Genomic DNA, 19,275 nt, shown 5'->3' on the forward strand with positions numbered 1-19,275 from the left:
TTTTTTAAAGTGATTAGAACACAAAATTAAAATATTGAATTTCTTTGTACCTATCACTCAGCTTCAACAATCCACAGATATGATCAATCCTATCCCACTTGTTCTACCTATTTTCCTCTACCACTCAGATTATTTTGAAATAGATTATGGTAGATTGAAGATACTTTCCAATTGTTTCATAATTTGAAAATCTGTGTTCATCTGAAAGAGTGCCAAATAAGACCTTGTAGATGACTGGGATGCTTTCTAAATCTTTTTTTCTTTATAGGTTTTCCCCTCTATCTCATTTTTTTTTCCCTTCTAATATCTTTGTGGAAGAGTTTGGATGTGTCCTGTAAAACAATGTAACTCAGATTTAATTATACATATGAATCACCTGATTTGTTAAAATGCTGGTTTTGATTCAACAGCTCTGGGATAGAGTCTGATGATAATCACTTCAAAAAAATCGTGGTTGTCACTTATAATTACTGATATAAAGATAAATTCAAAGCAAGTGCTAGAGGTCTGATCAGATGCAGGAGCCACTGTTTTTTGCTGCTATTTGTTCTGGTCACACTTCCATCAAGAGGGATGGACTATCATACACATAATTATTTTTGAGGCAGTTAGTAGCTGCTGGCTTCTTTCGGCAATTGTGGCTTTCATTTATTAAAACCTCCTGGAATTTTATCAGCTGAAATGAATGCAAATGCTGACTAATGACGCATCTTTAAGTGAGGCTTTCATCATCACTGTAGTGCAAGCCCAATCTTTCTCAAGAGCTTGGCTTTGTACCTTTCTCGTGAGGCAGTTTTTCCAACTACCAGGATTATAGTTTGGGGAACTGTGGATTTCAAGGTTTCAACTTTTGAGATTACAGCATTCTGGATCAAGCCCTTCAACAGTATGACCGGCCCATCTGGCTCCCCAACAATCCCAGTACTCACTTGGTGAGTATAGCTATATGGAATACCATGTCTCCTGTTTTTAGGGATCTGTGGGGGGGGGGGACCTCCTTCGTGATAGTCATTTCCCTGTCTGTCTTAACCATGTTCAATTTAGACAAATCTTAAGTATTTTCAAAGCATTTCCTTTTTTCTTTTCTTTTTCTTTTTTTTCTTTTCTTTTTTTTTTTTTGGTTTTTCGAGACAGGGTTTCTCTGTGGCTTTGGAGCCTATCCTGGAACTAGCTCTTGTAGACCAGGCTGGTCTCGAACTCACAGAGATCCGCCTGCCTCTGCCTCCCGAGTGCTGGGATTAAAGACGTGCACCACCATCGCCCGGCAGCATTTCCTTTTTTAAAGTCAGCAAATATGTACTCTTTTTGGTTGTGAACCTAGTCTTTAATGGCTCAGCCATATCTCACCAGCTCGTATCATTTACTCTTTAAAAAAGAGCTTGTGATATAATTTTCTTACTATACAATCCATCCATTAACAGTATAGTATTCAGTGGAAACTTTTTAAGTATACTCAGGGTTATTCAACCATCACTATAATTAATTTTAGAACATTTTCATTGCTGCTAAAAGAAAATCTCTACTCATCAGTAATCAGTTCCCATTTCCCCATTCACTACCCCCTAAATATGGCAGCCCTCATTTATTTTTCTTTTCCTGCAGATTTGCCTATTCTGGACATCACTCAAACACAATCATACAATATGTAATCTTTTGTAACCAGTTTCTTTTACTTATACTCTTAGGGTTATCCGTGTAGAGCATATGTTAAATCATTAAGCATAAGCATACCTAATGCCCTTTTCTTGCCAAATCAGATCCCATTACACGGTTATGCCACATTCTGTGCATCTATTTATCAGATGGCCGACACCTGCCATTAAAATTCATGTACAAGTTTTGTGTAGACACATTTACATCTCTTGGATTTATACCTAAAAACAGAATCACTGGGTTATGTGGTAACAACTCTGAACTATCTTCCAAAGAGGCAAACCTACCAACAGTGCATGAAGAAAGACTCACCCAGATTCTTTCAACTTTCTGCACATTCTCACCAACACTATTACAAGTACTTTTGGTTAGAACCATCCTGGTAGGTATGAAGCGGTATCACACTGTATCTGATATGTACTTCTCTGGTAACTAATGGCACTTATTGGACAATGATCTTATGCCATTGTAAAATTAAGTTGTCTTTTTATGAATAAATTCTAAAAGACTAAAAAGAAATAAAACATGGGCCAGTGAGTTGTTATAGAATATTATTTTAAGATGTGTTCCATTTGTTTAACGATGCAAATATGTGTTGCATCTCTTATGCTGCATTTGTTTAACTGTGTAAAGCTGTGTTACTTTGCCTGCCTAAAACAGCTGACTGGTCTAAGAAAGAGCTGAACAAACAATAGCCAGGCAGGAGAAAGGATAGGCAGAGAGAATAAAGAAGAGGAGCAAGAGAAGAGGACTCAAGGGGCCAGCCACCCAGCCACACAACCAGCTATGGAGTAAGAAGTAAAGAAAGGTATACAGAATAAAGAAAGATAAAAACCCAGACTGAAAAGATAGACAGGATAATTTAAGTTAAGAAAAGCTGGCTAGTATTAAGTCAAGCTAAGGCTGGGCCTTTTTTTTTTTTTTTTTTTTTTGGTTTTTCGAGACAGGGTTTCTCTGTAGCTTTGGAGCCTGTCCTGGAACTAGCTCTTGTAGACCAGGTTGGCCTCAAACTCACAAAGATCTGCCTGCCTCTGACTCCCGAGTGCTGGGATTAAAGGCATGCGCCACCACCGCTTGGCAAGGCCGGGCATTTATAAGTAACAATAAGCCTCCGTGTGATTAAATTGGGGACTGGGTGGCGGGTCCCCAAAAGTGCAAAAGGGTTAAAAACAACAAAACCCAACTACAGTGAGTTGGTTCAGTGTACCCACTGACTGTTCTTGCCACCAAGCTCAACCTAAGTTTGATCCCTGGCAAGCTGTCCTCTAACTCTCACACAAACATACATATACACGTGCATATGCACAGACACACGCTCACACAAACATACATATACACGTGCACATGCACAAACACAGACACACGCTCACACAGACTCAATAAATTTTTAAAAGCTCTGATACAAGTTTGTCTTAGGGGCTGGAGAGAAGGCTCAGTGGTTAAGAGCATTGCCTACTCTTCCAAAGGTCCTGAGTTCAATTCCCAGCAACCACATGGTGGCTCACAACCATCTGTAATGAGGTCTGGTGCCCTCTTCTGGCCTTCAGGCACACACACAGAAAGAATATTGCATACATAATAAATAAATAAATAATTAAAAAAAACAAGTTTGTCTTAGCTAGGGTTTCTATTGCTCTTAGGAGACACCATAACCATAGCAATTTGGTTTTTTTGTTGTTGTTGTTGTGTTGTGTTTTTGTTTTTTTGGAGACAAGATTTTGCTGCAGCTTTGGAGCCTGTTCTGGAACTCACTCTGTAGACCAGGCTGGCCTCAAACCCACAGAAATCCACTTGCCTCTGCCTCCAGGTGCTGGGATTAACGGCACATGCCATCATATAGCAACTCTTACAAATGAAAACATTTAATTAAGGCTAGCATACAGTTTCAGAGTTTAGTGCATTATCATCATGGTGGGAAACATGGTGGCATGCAGGAAGGCATGGAGCTGGAGGAGCTGAGAGTTCTACATCTTGATCTACAGGCAAACGGAACTGTCTACCACTCTGAGAGTAGCTTGAGCAAAGGAGACCCCAGAATCCACCCCAACAGTCACACACTTCTTCCAACAAGGCTACACCTCCTAATAGTGCCACTCCCTGTGGGGCCTGTTTCTTTAAAACCACCACAAAGTTACTCAGCCTAATAGAAAATGTTTTCCCCTAAAACATATTTCTTTCTTGACAGTTGCATTTGAAGCACAAATGTTTCATTTTGATAAAACTGATCTTTTTTTTTCTTCTGATATATCCTATTGGCCTAATATCCTAGATGGCTCTGCCAAATCTAAGGCCAAGAATATGAATTTGAAGCCCAGGTAGCCCTGACTGATCTTGAACTTGTGCAGACAAGGATGACCTTGAATTTCTGACTCTCATGCCTCCACCCTCTAGAGTGCTAAAATTATAGGCATGTCTTAGTCATAACTAAGTTCTACTGCTGTGAAGAGGCACCACCAGGCAACTTATAAAAGGAAGCATTTAACTGGGGGTTTTCTTACAGTTTCAGGTCAGTCCATGGCCATCATGGTGAAGAGCATAGCATAGACATGGAGTCATGGCGCTGAAGCAACAGTGGAGAGCTACATCCAGATCTGTAGGCAGCAACAATGGAAGACTGGACCTGGTGTGAGTCCACCCCCAGTGACACCTCCTAATTCTTCCTAAACAGTCCAACTGAAAACTATGCATTCAAATATGTGAGCCTATGGGGGCCGTTCTCATTCAAGTCACCATGGCCACAACATTTAAGTAAGCGAGGGACTAAACCCAGGGCCTTGTGCATGCTAGGCAAGCACTCTACCCAGTGAACTACATCCATATCTCTTTAGGCCAGGAAAACTTATACCCACATTTTCTTCTAAGAATTTTATAATTTTAGTTCTTATATTTACACCTACAGTCCGGCTAGAATTAGTGCTTGTGTGTAGAATGAGATAAGGGCCAACTTTATTCCTTTACATACAGACATCCAGTTACCCCAACCTCATTTGTTGAAAAAGACTACTCTTCTCTTGTTCAACAGTATGAACACCTTTACTGGGGGGTAAATCATACATAATCAAATAAACTTTTTAGACATGCAATTCTAGAATTATAGCTGTTATGTTTTAATAAGAGTAAAGGAAAAACCCAAAATTCTTAGAGCTGTTTTAAGATTGTAGATACTACATACTACTGACATTTTTAGATTTATTTTATGTTTATAAGGGTTTTGTGTGCTTGTATGTATGTGCGTCACATGAGTGCCTGGTGCATCTAAAGGCCCAATTAGGGTGGGAGATCCCCTGGACCTGGAGTTGCAGACAGTTATGAGTCACCATGTGGGTACTAGAAACTGAACCAAGTCCTCAGGAAGAACACAACCACTGTATTCCAACAACCTATTTATCCACCCTCGTGTCACATAGTCTTGATTAGTGTGGTTTTCGTTTATAAACACAGGGTCATATACAAATCCCAGGTTGGTCTTGGAACTCACTATGTAAGGCAGGAAGACCATGAACTCACTATCCCGCCTTAGGCGCCTCAGTGCTGAGATTATAGACATGGATGACCACACCTGGCAATTTATTGTGGCTTTCTAGTAAGTTTCGAAAATTAAGCATCAGGTTTTTTTTCTGTCTTTTTGGGGGCTGGAGAGATGGCTCTGTGGGTAAGAGCTCATTCTTCTAGAGTAGGAGCCAAGAGCCTCAGTTTCTTCACTTGTAATTTAGGAGTAGTAAAGATCATGTAGTTGGCCGGGCGGTGGTAGTGAACACCTTTAATCCCAGCACTCGGGAGGCAGAGGTGGGTGGATCTCTAAGTTGAGGCCAGCCTGGTCTTTAGAGTGAGTTCCAGGACAGTCAGAGAAACCCTGTCTCAAAAAACCAAAACCAAACCAAACCAAACCAAAACTTTTTTAAAAATTAAAAATCAAAGAAAAACCAACTTTTGAGACAGATGTGGCAGCTCATACTTTTAATTTCAGGACTGTAGAAGTAAGAAAGGGGACCAAGAATTCCTGGCCAGTTTGAATTGCTTATATAGCTACAGGAGAGCCTGGGCAACATAAAAGGAACTGAAGAGAATGGTCATCTAAGTGGCACCTACAAGAACTATGCATCATATAGCTTATGCTCTGTCTATGCAGAAATGTTGATAAGGGAGGAGGAGGAGGAAGAGAGAAAGATTTATGGCAGAAGTGGGGACTTAGGTAGGGATGGTTATACCAGCAACTTTTTGTATGATAGAACTCTACCGCTAAGCTATACCTCTAGCCCAACATTTGGGTAGAAAAGTCCCAAAGTCCCCTGCCTCTGACTGGCCCCAATTATAAAAGTCAGGACAGCTCTACACAATCAGAAAGTCACAGAAGATGGATTCACAATCCAGAGTCCCAAAAGAGAAGAAGCAAAAGCTGTTCCCAGTACACACAAAGAACAAAGAGGAAAAGAAGTGGGGGGCAGGGTATCAAACCTCACCTACAATTTATTTCCAACCATGAACATAAATCCCTACCTCTCCTACTTTTCAAACTTTGATAATAAAGTCAGGAGAGTAATGACATCAATTCTCTGGGAACAGAAAGTACCTTATAGCAAATGCCAAAAGGGATTTTTATTGATCAAGCTAAATTTGAATCCTGTTGCCCACTTACTATCTGACTTTCCTTAAGAGAATAGAGATGGCACTGCTTTCACTGGGTTGACTTCCTGTTAAATGACGACACTGTACCTAATAAACACAAAGTGGCCAAAAAGAAGTTTCATGGAATTATCACAAGAAAATTTTTATTTACTATGCAGCTTTGGCCAAACTGTGTTAGCATATACTTTGCATGATATGGAGAACATTATAAAAGATTAGGCAAATTAATAACTTGGAGGATAAGGTTAGGGGAAAAGAGTGATCACCATTTTTTTCTTTGTACATCTCTAGGTTGTTTGGCTTCAGTTTTAATGAAAAAATCCATTGGTCTATGATGGAGGAGGGTCATCTGTCTATGTGTTACTCATTGGTTAATAAAGAAACTGCCTTGGCTTTTTGATAGGGCAGGATTTAGATAGGTGGAGTAGATAGAACAGAATGCTGGGAGAAAGGAAGCATAGTAGGTCAGATGCCATGGAGCCAGCCGCCAGATCAGACATGCTGAACTTTGCCGGTAAGCCACCACCTCATGGTGCTACACAGATTATTAGAAACGGGTTAATCAAGATGTGAGAATTAGCCGATAAGAGGCTAGAACTGGTCGGGCAGTGTTTAAAAGAATACAGTTTGTAGCCGGGCGATGGTGGCGCATGCCTTTAATCCCAGCACTCGGGAGGCAGAGGCAGGTGGATCTCTGTGAGTTCGAGACCAGCCTGGTCTACAGAGTTAGTTCCAGGACAGGCTCCAAAGCCACAGAGAAACCCTGTCTCAAAAAAACAAACAAAAAAAAAAAACCCACAGTTTGTGTGCTGTTATTTTGGGGCATAAGCTACCGGGGTCTGGACGGGAACGCAGCCCACCGCCTCCTCATTACAGATCTACTTCCGCTGAAAAACGTGGGGAGACAAATGATGAAGGACACTCACTGACACTGATAATATTCTGTATTTTAATGGAAATATACACGTGGGTGTTCATTTACTCGATTACTCTCACGTGGAGTAAGTAAGATTATATTGTAAGAAACAGACAGCAAACATTTCAGTTTGCAGACCATTTAATCTATTGCAATCACTCAGCTCTGCTATGCAAAAAAATCACACAGTCAATATATAAAACAAGCAAGGCCATGTTCCAGTAAGATGTAACAGGTAGCAGGCTCATGGGCCACAGTCTGCAAACCCTGCTTTATATACACCAGGCATATTCTCTTTGTGTGGTGAAAAAACTCCACAATTTTAAAAGATCAAGAACACACATACAAAAATGGCACCAAATCTGTTCCTTAGAGCTGGAAGTACTGGCACACACCTATAATCCCAGCTACTCAGAAGGCCAAGGCAGGAGAGTAGTGTGTTGTAGGCCAGTTGGAAATTGTAAGATTTAATTAAAAAAAGTCTGTTCCTTTAGAAATAAAAATGCGTGTGGTGCAGGCAAAACACCCATACACATATAATAATTTTTTTAAAAATTAAAAAAAAAAATCACAGAACTCGGGTCAGACTTAAATCTACAATCCCAACTAAAACCTTAAAGACAGAATTTTCTTTCAAAACTTAATTCATGTAACAACAACAACAACAACAAAAAATCCTACTCAGTTCTCTGTTCTGCCCTCATCCAGCAGGCACTAAAATATTCACTTCATACTTTGTGTCCCTGCCTATCAAGAAGATGGAAAAATACAGTCATCAGCCCTCTGGTTTCTTTTTAAGCTCCTGCCCCACCCTATATCCATTCTTTCAATGTTCCAACTCCCTCCTCCCAAAAATAATGGATTTAAGGTAGAATAGACAAGGAAGAATGGAAATTTACAAGAAAGAGAATATAAGTGATAATTGTTACCAAGAAAACATTTTCCCTTTTTGCTCTTAATGGGCTGTAAGGCTGATGCAATTAAATTATAACTATAGCAACTCAGCGGGTATCCATGGGCTTTTGCTCCTGTAGCATCTTTGCACAAGCAGAGGCTGCCTGCTTAAATTAGGGCAACTGCAAGCAGTCAGGAACAGACGTTTGGAGCCTACCAGGAAGGCAAGTTAGGAGAAATATCTACAGGCTGGTTGGTTGCTGGAAGTTCAGGGTAGGTTAGCTATGGGCAGCATTTTGCTACAAGGCTACATAGTTCAAAAAAACAACAAACAAACACAAGCACAAAGAAACTGCCACAGTTCATCTGACTTGTCTTTATTAATGTCAACAGAATCAAAACTAGTATTTTAAAAAACAATACTCTAGAGAAGGCTGCAGAACGTACACAGCATACTATTGACTCCAAAGAGCAATCAGACGCTCAGTTCTCAGATAGGAAAGGAACACAACCTTCCATTTACTAAATACCTAAGACAATGCCTCTCATTAGCACCAGTCTTTCTCACGTTCACAGAATGAGAACTAAACCAACATTTTCCTGAATTATACATAATCTTTGCGACTTTCTGAACCTGCCAAAAGCTCACTACAAGCACCCTCTTCAACCTTCTCTCTCCAAGCCCCTTCCAGAAATACAGAAATTCTGGACTCAGTCTCACTGGGTTTGAATCTTGGCTCACCACTCACCTGCTGTGTATGTAACCTAAGCAAGTTACCAGCCCTCTCTGAACCTTTGCTGTTCAACTATAATATAGGGATCAGTCTTTATGCAAAGACTTAATGTGTAAGGAAGTTTCTAAAACACAATCAATAACCATTAAATCACATTTCTCAAAGAAAGCGTTTGGTTTTGAATTTTCATTGGGTGTTTGTTTTGCCCAACCAGGATCCTCTGCACACTCCATCATCCTATCCTGCTATGCTGTATGACCCCGCCAGTCAGCATTTTTCCTCCAACTTTTGTTCTCCTGGGGCTTGCCCACCTTCCTGCTGTACAATCAGCTGAAGGCCTTTCAGAGGCAGCCCTGGGGTCACTGGCAACAAGCAGACAGAATCACTCCTCACTTGATGGCTTCTCCTCACTGACCATTCATCAATTTTTCCAATCACCCTCGAAAACTTTTCAGAGCTGAGTGCTTTCTGGCTTTAGGCAGCACTTCTGTGCACGGCCCACATCTAATACACTTTGGGCAGCACTTCCGTGCACGGCCCACATCTAACACACTCAAAGAGGCTATTTATGGCTCAAAAGCCATGGACCCAAGCAGGAACTACTGAGAGCACTTTATACAGAAAACTCTTCCACCCACTTCACCTTCACACCTCTGCAGATGATATGGGCTCTCGTGCAGTTTTGTGGCTGGAACTCTAAAACCCGAGAGAGGCAGTTCCTGACTCAGAGAGTCAGTTGTGACTGCCATAGAAGAAACTGTTCCTGCCCCCAAACTACCCAGCCAACAGCACCTCCCCACCAATACTCATGCCTTGACATCTGCTGTCTCCTGGGATGTGCGTGTGAGGGTACGGGAACGCAGGCGCTCACCCGCTTGCTGGATCTCCTGTAAATTCCGTTCCACGTGTGGAAGCTCAGAGATACCTTCGGTCTCAGCAGCAAGCTGTTCAGCCTGCTGAAGGAGCTCACCAAACCCTTCAGTATCCATTGGAGATGCAGGTGCTACATGACAGAAAAAAGAGCTACGTCAAGGAGGAGAGAGGTTTCCATCGCTGCTTCAATCTGTTACAAGATTAATAAACCTCCAGGACTTTTTGTAAACTGAAAGGGACACAGTTCATCAACAACAGAAGGTGTTCCTGAACACAGCCCAAGAACAGGCCTGACAGAAAATGAGTCGGACTGCGGACAGATCATTTCTGTGCATGCTGATTTCACCAGCAGGTCAAAGACAAGCCATATTAAGCCACAGGCCAGAGTTCCTGCCTCCTCCTGCAAATCCAAAGCAGGTAAGGAAATGAGTATCATTGCAGCAAGTTCCAGAAAGCCTAAAGAACAATCCCTCTATACTTCCAATCTCTCCATTTATCTTGAGGGAAGAAGGCCTCATTAAGAAGGAATTGCTATAGCCTAAGGCCTTATGTCATAGGATTTTCATGGTAACTCCAAACCATGGAAACTCAGATATAAACCCAGCACACACCCTGCAATGATTTGGCTGACCTGAGACCAGAGGAATGCCATGTATCTTCTAACTCAGCCTCACTTTATTCTGACACAACCATGTCTTCATTAACATACAAGATATTCTTTTATTATTCATGCCTGGTCTTCATTTACACAACCTCACAAGGTGACTGAAGGCCTCATTCCGTAGGACATCTTACTTGTTACTGCAGCTACTAACAGTAGTTACATTTATAATGGCACCTAACTTAAGAGTAAGCATAAATGACAAAGCCACCTGCTTCTCTAACAACCAATGGAAAGTGCTGTCAAGAGTGTTGCTCCACGGCTTTAGAAGATGGCTGAACAGGTCGGGTGCATTTGCTATTGCGATCAGCTTTCAATTCCTGAGACCCACATGGTGGAAAGAGGGAACTGAGTCCAAAAACAACCCCTGCAAGTTTTCCTCTGCCCTCCACACGTGGTATGTTATGACTCCACACATACATACAAACACACATACACATACAGCTGATCAGCAGCTGGTTAAGAGCACTGGCTGCCCAGGACCCACATGTCAGCTCTAAACCAACTCTAACTCCAGTTTCAGGGGACCCGAGACCCTCTTCTGGCCTGAGGGAACTGCATACATATAGTGCACAGACATACATGCAGGCAAAACAAACATACACATAAAAAAAATCGTTTAAGAAAGTGCTGCTATTTGCCATGCACGGTGCCCACCTTTAATCCCAGCACTCAGAAGGTAGAGGCAGGTGGATCTCTGAATTCAAGGCCAGTCTGGTCTACAAAGTGAGTTTCAATACAGCCAGGGCTGTTAACACAGAGACACCCTGTCTTGAAAAAACAAACAATGACTTATTTTGACGTGTGTGTTTGTGTATCTATGTGAGTGTTTACCATGTGGGTATGGGTGCCCACAGAGGCTAGATGAGGGCTTTGGATCCTCTGGGGATTGAGTTACAGGGGTTGTGAGATGCATGCTGAGATTTTTCAAACTTGATTCCTCAGGTAAAGCAGTTTTTAAGACGAGCATTAAAGGACATTAAATTTAAAGGCAGGTTGCAAGGTTAAAACAAAAATAGTGCCAAGCGGTGGTGAGAAGAGACTGTGAAACTTTTAGTTCTGCCATCTTCATTCTCCCACAAGCAGTGATAGTCAGGTGCAGTGAACTGTACTGTGTGTGTGTGTGTGTGTGTGTGTGTGTGTGTGCATAATTTTCTAGGAAGTTTAAAGACTTACAGTGTAAATGATTTTTGTTAAAGATTAAAGTCAACTTAGAACTTCATGAAGAAAACCAAAATGTTTTCAATATGATACTCTGAAAGAAACTATTTTGTATTTGGGGTTCTTTTTTTTCTTTTTTTTTTTTTTTGCTTTTGTTTTGTTTTGCAAGACAGGGTTTCTTTGTGCAGCCATGTCTTTCCTGGAACTCACTCTGTAGACCAGGCTGGCTTCAAACTCAGAGATCTGCCAGTCTCTGCCTCCTGTGTGAGATTAAAGGTGTGCACCGCAATGCCAGCACACAATATCCACTGGAAGTCTTAAACCAAAAGCACACATAAATTTAAAAATAAATAATTCTTTTAATATTTATTTATTATGTATATAATATTCTGTCTGTGTGTATGCCTGCAGGCCAAAAGAGGGCACCAGACCCTATTACAGATGCTTGTGAGCCACCATGTGGTTGCTGGGAATTGAACTCAGGACCTTTGGAAAAGCAAGCAATGCTCTTAACCTCTGAGCCATCTCTCCAGCTCCCTAAATAATTCTTTAAAAACACTAAAACTAGCCAGGCAGTAGTGGCACACACCTTTAATTTTAAATTAATTTAAAAAAAAACAGGAACATAAAGGAAATGCCTGGCATGTCCACATTATCTCTGTGGGAAAGGCAAAGGCCTGGGAGGATTGTTCTTGGTTCTTTTCACATAACCAAAGATGGTAAGACACAACACCAGGTACATTCCCCCATGGTACTTGTATTTGCATAAGCTAACTGTAAACATCACCTCATGTTGTGCTTTCTTTAATAATAAAAATAAGAAGTGCTTTGTTTGCACTACTCCAGGCTCAAAGGTCTGGGGTCTCCTAGTACCCCACTCAGATCCTTTGAACCTCAAGACTTAGTCTTGTTGACCACAGGGTGGGTCAACAGATGCTGAGAAAATAACTGAAGTTCATAATTTCTCATGCTGGCTTGCATTGCATTCATCTGCCATTCAATGTCTAAACAATGTATGCACCATGGGGCACATCAACATTCTTAAAAGAGGTGGATGCAAGTACATGTGGTTTGAATGTGAAATGCTCCCAACAGAGATGTGTCTGACCACTTGGTCGCGGGTAGAGGTGCTTTTTAGAGCACATTGTGGCTCTTCAGCAGGTAAAAACCAGCTTCAGTCTATTCACTCAAGCCCTGGCTTGTGACTGCAAAGTTCCTGATAGCATGCCTTCCCTGGCATGATGGGATGCAGCTCTCAGCCAATGTCTCAGTTAGGGCTTCTACTGCAGAGACGAAGCACCATGACCAAAGCAAGTTGGGGAGGAAAGGGTTTATTTGGCTTACACTTCCACATCACTGTTCATCATTAAAGGAATCCAGGACAGGAACCCAAACAGGTCAGGAACCTGGAGGCAGGAGCTGATGTAGAGGCTGTGGAGGGGTGCTGCTTACTGGCTTGCTCTCTCTGGCTTGCTTATCCTGCTTTCTTATAGAACTCAGCAACCAGTCCAGGTATAGTAGCACCCACAGTGGGCTGGGCCCTCCCCATCCCCTATCCATCACTAATTAAGAAAATGCCTACACAGTTCATAACCATCTGTAACTCCAGTTCCAGGGATATAACACCCTCTTCTAGTTACCTCTCCACCAGCACCAGGCAAACACATGGTGCACAGACATACATGTAAGCTAAACATCTATAAAATAAAATATAAAGCCAGGCGGTGGTGGCGCACGCCTTTAATCCCAGCACTTGGGAGGCAGAGGCAGGCGGATCTCTGTGAGTTCGAGACCAGCCTGGTCTACAAGAGCTAGTTCCAGGACAGGCTCCAAAACCACAGAGAAACCCTTTCTCAAAAAACCAAAAATAAAATAAAATATAAAATGAATGAATGAATGAATGTTTTTAAGGTATATGATGCATTTTTTCAAATACAGACATTTAGCATCAGCTAGGTGGCTCAGCCCTTGCAATGTAAACCTGAAGATCCAATCTAGATCCTCTGTGGAATGAGTGAAACAACTGCCACCTCGAATCAGTGTGATACGGAAGATCACTCACAGACATGCCCACTAATCTGTCTCCTACATGATTTTAGATCCTGTCAACTTGGTAATCAATAGAAACTATGTGTTTGCCAGAGCAATAGCTAGAAATATATTGTTAAAGAAATAAATACTCAGCAGCCAGAATAAAGAGAAATATTCAGTGGCATCAAGATTTATGTGCTAAACTATCACTATCATTTTATTTTAATGTGTGAAAAATTAACAGTGATCTAGTATCTAATAAAAGACTGATGGTTAAGTAAAAAAAAGAAAAGAAAAGGCCTTCAGCTCTATCATATGGAGGCGTTTTCCAAATTGAGACTCCCTCCCCTCTGATGACTCTAGCTTGTGGCAAACTGACATACCCAGCCAGACACAGAATGAACTCTCTCCTTTAAACTATCTCTTGCCAGGTTATTTGGTCACAGCAAGCAGAAAATTAAGTAAAACTGCCATTCAATGCATATATGGTAAAATGAAGTCATTATATAAAGATAGTGAAAATAGTTCAGTTATTTCAATTCATGTGCAATAAAACGTGGAGTTTTAATTATGAAACAACATGGTCATTTCCATATTTTCTCAAAGTAACCACGTTAAATAATCAAATCAGAAAAGAGCAGAAATCTAAATATTCAAACTACTGAGCACTTGTAAACCATCCTAAGTCAGTGTCCTCATAAAATGGTACCTTTAGCAGTCTTCGAAGTGGCCTCAACCTTGGTCTCAAGATATTTCTGCTTGTTGTATAAACACGTTCTCACCTGTTTCTAGTACTACTAGCAAGTCCCATCCACAAGCAGAATACTCCTTTCACCTACCGGGCCTTACGACAACTCCCAAACTGAGGGTTCACCGGGTTATTTAAAGACTACTACACGGAGCACGGCTGGCACGTGCCTATAGTCTAAGCATTTGGAGGCAGGAGGATGAGGAATCCAAAGCACCCTTGGCTATTGATTACCAACTGAAAGGATGTATAGTCATCTAGGATGCAAGTTTCGGGACACACCTGTGAGGGATCGTCTGGATTAGGTCAGTGTCTGGGTATTTCAGAGACGAACTATCTCCAGTGGGTTAACTGAGGCAGCCAGACCCAACCTAAATATGGGTGATACATCTCCACGGCCTGAGATCCTGTACTAAGTGAAAAGGAGAAAGCCAGTGAAACACAGTATTCATTCTTCTTCCTGACTGCAGATGCAGTGACCAGCCCTCAGTTCCTGCCATCATGACTTCTCCACCAAACTGAGAGCCGGAGAAACCTTCTCCCTCACATTGCTTTCATCACAGTACTGTGCCACAGCAGCCAGAAAAGTAATATAGCTACAGTTTGTGGCCAACCTGGACTACATAACATTCTCAAAAGCAAAAAGGACCATTGGGTCATCCCAGAAATAGCTACTATTCAGTAGCTCTGTTTTGAACCTGTTCTTCCCAGAACACATTCCAGAGACCAGAGTCTTCAGAACCTCCAAACTGAGAAGAAACAAAGGGAAGCATAAAAGACCTCAGAGCTAGCCAGCTCAAGTGTGGCTAGTCTCCTAGAAGCAAGGGAAAGGGAACGATTGTCTCAGGCTTCGTAGGCCAGTCTCTGTCACTACTCAACATTGTCACTGTAGCTTGACAATAGCTACAGAGAACATGCAAGCAAATAAGCATGTCTGCTTGCCAGCAAAACTTAATAACATATGTTACAGTTTGAATTTCATATTACTTTAACATGAAATATTATCCTTTTTAGAGTCTTTTCAATGATTTAAAGACATGAAAACCCTTCGCAGCTTTTCTAATCCTGGAAGTGTGTCTAAACTGGTAAGTCATGGTTTGATGCTAGTGCTAAGCACCTGGCTAAGTCACACATGCACTAGGCTCTAATAGTGTAAACAGGTGCAAATGAAGGCTGGGGATGCAACTCAGGGTAGAGCACTTCTCTAGCACACACAGTCCTGGTTCTGATCCCCAGTGCTTTTAAATAAAAGATTAAATGAGGGGCTGGAGAGATGGCTCAGAGGTTAAGAACATTCACTGTTCTTCCAGAGAACTTGGGCTCAATTATTAGTTCCCACATGGTGGCTCACAACAGCCTATAACTCCAGCCCAGGAGATCTGATGGCCCTTCTGGCCACCATGGGCACTGTATGCATGCACATGGTGCACAAACATACATTCAGGAAAACATTCCCACACAAAAAATAAAAATAAACCTCAAAGCCCACCTCCAGTGACATACTTCCTTCTAAACAGTGCCATCAATTGGGGACCAAGTATTTAAATGCTCACAACTATGGAGGAACATCTCATTCAAACCACAACTCACATCTATATAATCAAACAGTACTCAGTACCAGCATAATTCTAATTTTACCATGTACCCAAATACTATCTCTTTCAACCACAAAGCTCGTCCACCCTTAAAAAAAAAAAAAAGGCAATTAGCACTACTATATTTTGGGAGATATTGTCAAAGACAGACATTGGGAGTTAGGAAGATGGACTGGTGGATAAAGAATGTGCCTGCTACGCAAACATGTGGACCTGATTCTGGACCCCCCCCCCCAACAACCACTTAAAAAGCCAGGCCTAGTGGTATATACCTTCATTCCCAGCACTGGGAAATGAAGAAGTAAGGATTAGGGGAAGGAAGCACTCTGCCTTACCAGTCAGTCTAGGCAAATGCATAAGATCCAAGTTGAAACAAGTCTCAAAGAATAAAATGGAAAGTAGTAAAAAGAAGACAACCAACACTGACTTCTAGCACACACACATGCGCACACACATGCACAAACATGCATGCACACAATGCACACACGCGCACACACATGCACACACGCACACACACATGCGCGCACACACATGCACACAATGGGAAATTTATACATAGTAGGCAGCTAGATTTCTGAGTTCAAGGCCAGCCTGGTGTACAAAATGAGTTCCAAGACAGTCCGGGCTACATAGAGAAAAAAATGTGTGTGAGGGGGGGAGGGGGGAAGACACGACCCACAAAGAAAAGCAGTAGTATTTTTTGTTTCGTTTCTTTGTTGTGCAGAATCTCATTAATTCTATAACCACTAGTCTGGAAATCATTAAGTGGCCCAGCGTGGTTTTAAACGCAAGGTGATCCTTCTGCCTCAGCCTCCCAAGTGCTAGGATTACATGTATGAACTGCCAAATCCACATAGCAAAATTAATTTTAAAAACTTTAAACAGTTAAAAAGAAAAAAGGGCTGGATAGTTCCCTCAATGGTTAAGAGGATTTCAGCACCCACATGGCGGTTCATAACCACCTAATAACTCCAGTTTCAGGGAATGCAAGCCCTCTCTGGCCTCACTGGACACCAAAAATGCATGTAGTGCACGTTCGCACATGCAGTCAAAACACTTAACACACACACAAATTACAATTTAAAAAGTTTAAAACTACTTATACACATAAAAGAATTATAATAAACCTAATGGGGGTGGGGTAAGGAGACAGCTCAGTGGTTAAGAGCACTTGCTGTTCTTCCAGAGGACCTGAGTTTGATTCCCAGCACACAAGGGTGGCTCACAACCATCTCTAACTGCAGTTCCAGGGGATCCATGGCTCTCTTCTGGCCTTTGAGGGCATTGGGCACACATGTGGTACACAAACATACATGTAAGCAAAACACTCAAAAAAATAAAAATAATTTTTAGGAGCCAAGGACCTGTAAAATGGCTCAGGGGATAATGGTGCTAGCAGCTAAACCTGACAGTCTGAGTTCAGTCCCTGGGATCACATGGTGGAGAGAACCAACTCCTGAAGGCTGTTCGTTAACCTCCACATAAGCAGTCACAGCTGCAATTATGTTCACATTTGCACTTGTGACCACAAATGAGTGCATACATAATACGAAAATAAAATGCAATTGAGAAAAATGTTAATTATGGTTTTGTGTAACTGTAAAACATTGGAACTAGGAGGATCTGGGGAAATAGAACACTGTCCCACAAGCATAAGACCTAAGTTCAAATCCCCAGAACCCAAGTAGAACCCTGATACTTAGTAAGAGTGTCTGTAATAGCACAAGCATCTAGAATCCCAGCATTCCTAAGGGGAGACAGCAAGCAGAGACAGAATTCTCAGAAGCTAGCCTGGCATACTCAGCAGAAAAAAGAACAAAGACTCCATCTTAAACATGGTGGAAGGAGAGAACCAACACCAGAGGCTGTCCTCTGACCAACATACATGTCGCCATGGTATGTAAGCCTATATTTACACACAGGAACACATGTGTGCATGTACTCTTAAAAACAAGGTTGTTGGATAATTCTCTAGACATAGTCTTCTGGGGAACCCACACAGAAAAGGATCTGGGTAAGCACTGCCCAGGAAGTCTTGGTGTTTGCAGTAAGGAATGTACAGTGTCAGAAAATGCCACTTGTATTAGTTCATCTCCAGGTAGCAAAGAGAGTAACCCATTAGCACACAAAAACACAAATGAACTTTCTAAGGACTTTACATAAGGACATTTCTGGTGAACTCCAGATTGTTGGGGCAGAAGTCCTAGCTAGAAATAGAAAGCACAAGAGCAGACCCCAGGAGCTCCACCCCACACCCACCCTCTCACTCTGGAACTGCACTATGCAGGGTAATTTCTAAGCGACTGCCCTCACTGCCACATAGACACTGTCTGTCTTTAGACTCACCTTTAAACTCCTCAGAAGGAGCAGTCCTACTTTAGAGGTGACACAAATTCTTTACCCTAGGAATAAAGCAGGCTCCATCTTCCAGCTGGCGTAAACAGACAGGTGACCAAGGCAGTCTAAAGGCCCCTGACTCTGGTTCTCACCTATACATAACTTTGCCTCCTGGGGCCATGTGTCAGTGTTCTGAGTCACTTTTTGTGGTGGGTTGAATAGAAATGGTCCTCACAGACTCATGTGTTTGAATGCTTGACCTATAGGGAGTACCATTATTGGCCTTTTTAGAGGAAGTGTGTCACTGTGGGGGCAAGCTCTGAGGTCTTATATGCTCAAGATATGCCCACTGTGGCTCAGTCTCCTTTTCCAATTCCACGTCTGCCTGCATGCCACCCATCATGACGATAATAAACTAACCCTCTAAACTGTAAGCCAGTTCCAGTTCTCCTTTATGAGTTGCCATAGTAATGGTATCTCTTCACAGCAATAAAACCCTAACTAAGACACTTTTGAATGTCACAATTTCAGTAGAAGACATATTATTGTTATGTAGAGAGTGGAGGCCAGGGTTTCTGCTGAACATCCTATAACACACACCTCTCACAAAGAATTGATCCAAAATATTAATAGTTTCTAAGCTGAGAAACCCTTCTGTAAACCAAGATAGGTGTCTTAGTTAGGGTTACTATTGCTGCGATAAAACACCATGAGCAAAGCAACTTGGTGAGGAAAGGGTTTATTCATCTTACCATTCCACATCACAGTCCATCATCAAAGGAACTCAAGCAGGCAGGAACCTGGAGGCAGGAGCTGAGGCAGAGGCCATGGAGGGTGTTGCTTACTGGCTTGCTCAGCCTGCTTTCTTATAGAATCCAGGTCCACCAGCCCAGAGATGGCATCACCCACACTATAAATCACTAATTAAGAAAATGCCCTACAGGCTTTTTTACAGCTGATCTTATGGAAGTATTTTGCTATTTGAGGTTCCTTCCTCTCAGATGACTCCAGCTGTGTCAAGGTGACATAAAAGTATCAAGCACAGT

At 41.9% G+C, this 19,275-nt stretch overlaps 2 protein-coding genes across 3 annotated transcripts in view; one reads left to right on the plus strand and one right to left on the minus strand.

The window, feature by feature from the left end:
• The window catches only part of Bbs2 (Bardet-Biedl syndrome 2), a 353,246-nt gene that overhangs the window by 174,699 nt on the left and 159,272 nt on the right, over window positions 1-19,275 (plus strand). The window lies entirely within an intron of this gene.
• Window positions 1-19,275, minus strand: part of LOC142852273 (liver carboxylesterase 1-like) — an 86,623-nt gene that overhangs the window by 60,800 nt on the left and 6,548 nt on the right. Inside the window, exon 2 of one of the 2 annotated variants that reach the window (XM_075976891.1) lies at window positions 9,695-9,826. The exons of the other annotated variant lie outside the window; for it this stretch is intronic. The gene's annotated coding sequence lies outside the window, so the exon portion shown is untranslated. The remainder of the gene's footprint in view (window positions 1-9,694; window positions 9,827-19,275) is intronic. 2 annotated transcript variants of the gene reach the window in all.

The sequence above is a fragment of the Microtus pennsylvanicus genome, chromosome 6 (assembly GCF_037038515.1).
Source record: "Microtus pennsylvanicus isolate mMicPen1 chromosome 6, mMicPen1.hap1, whole genome shotgun sequence".
Taxonomy (NCBI): domain Eukaryota; kingdom Metazoa; phylum Chordata; class Mammalia; order Rodentia; family Cricetidae; genus Microtus; species Microtus pennsylvanicus.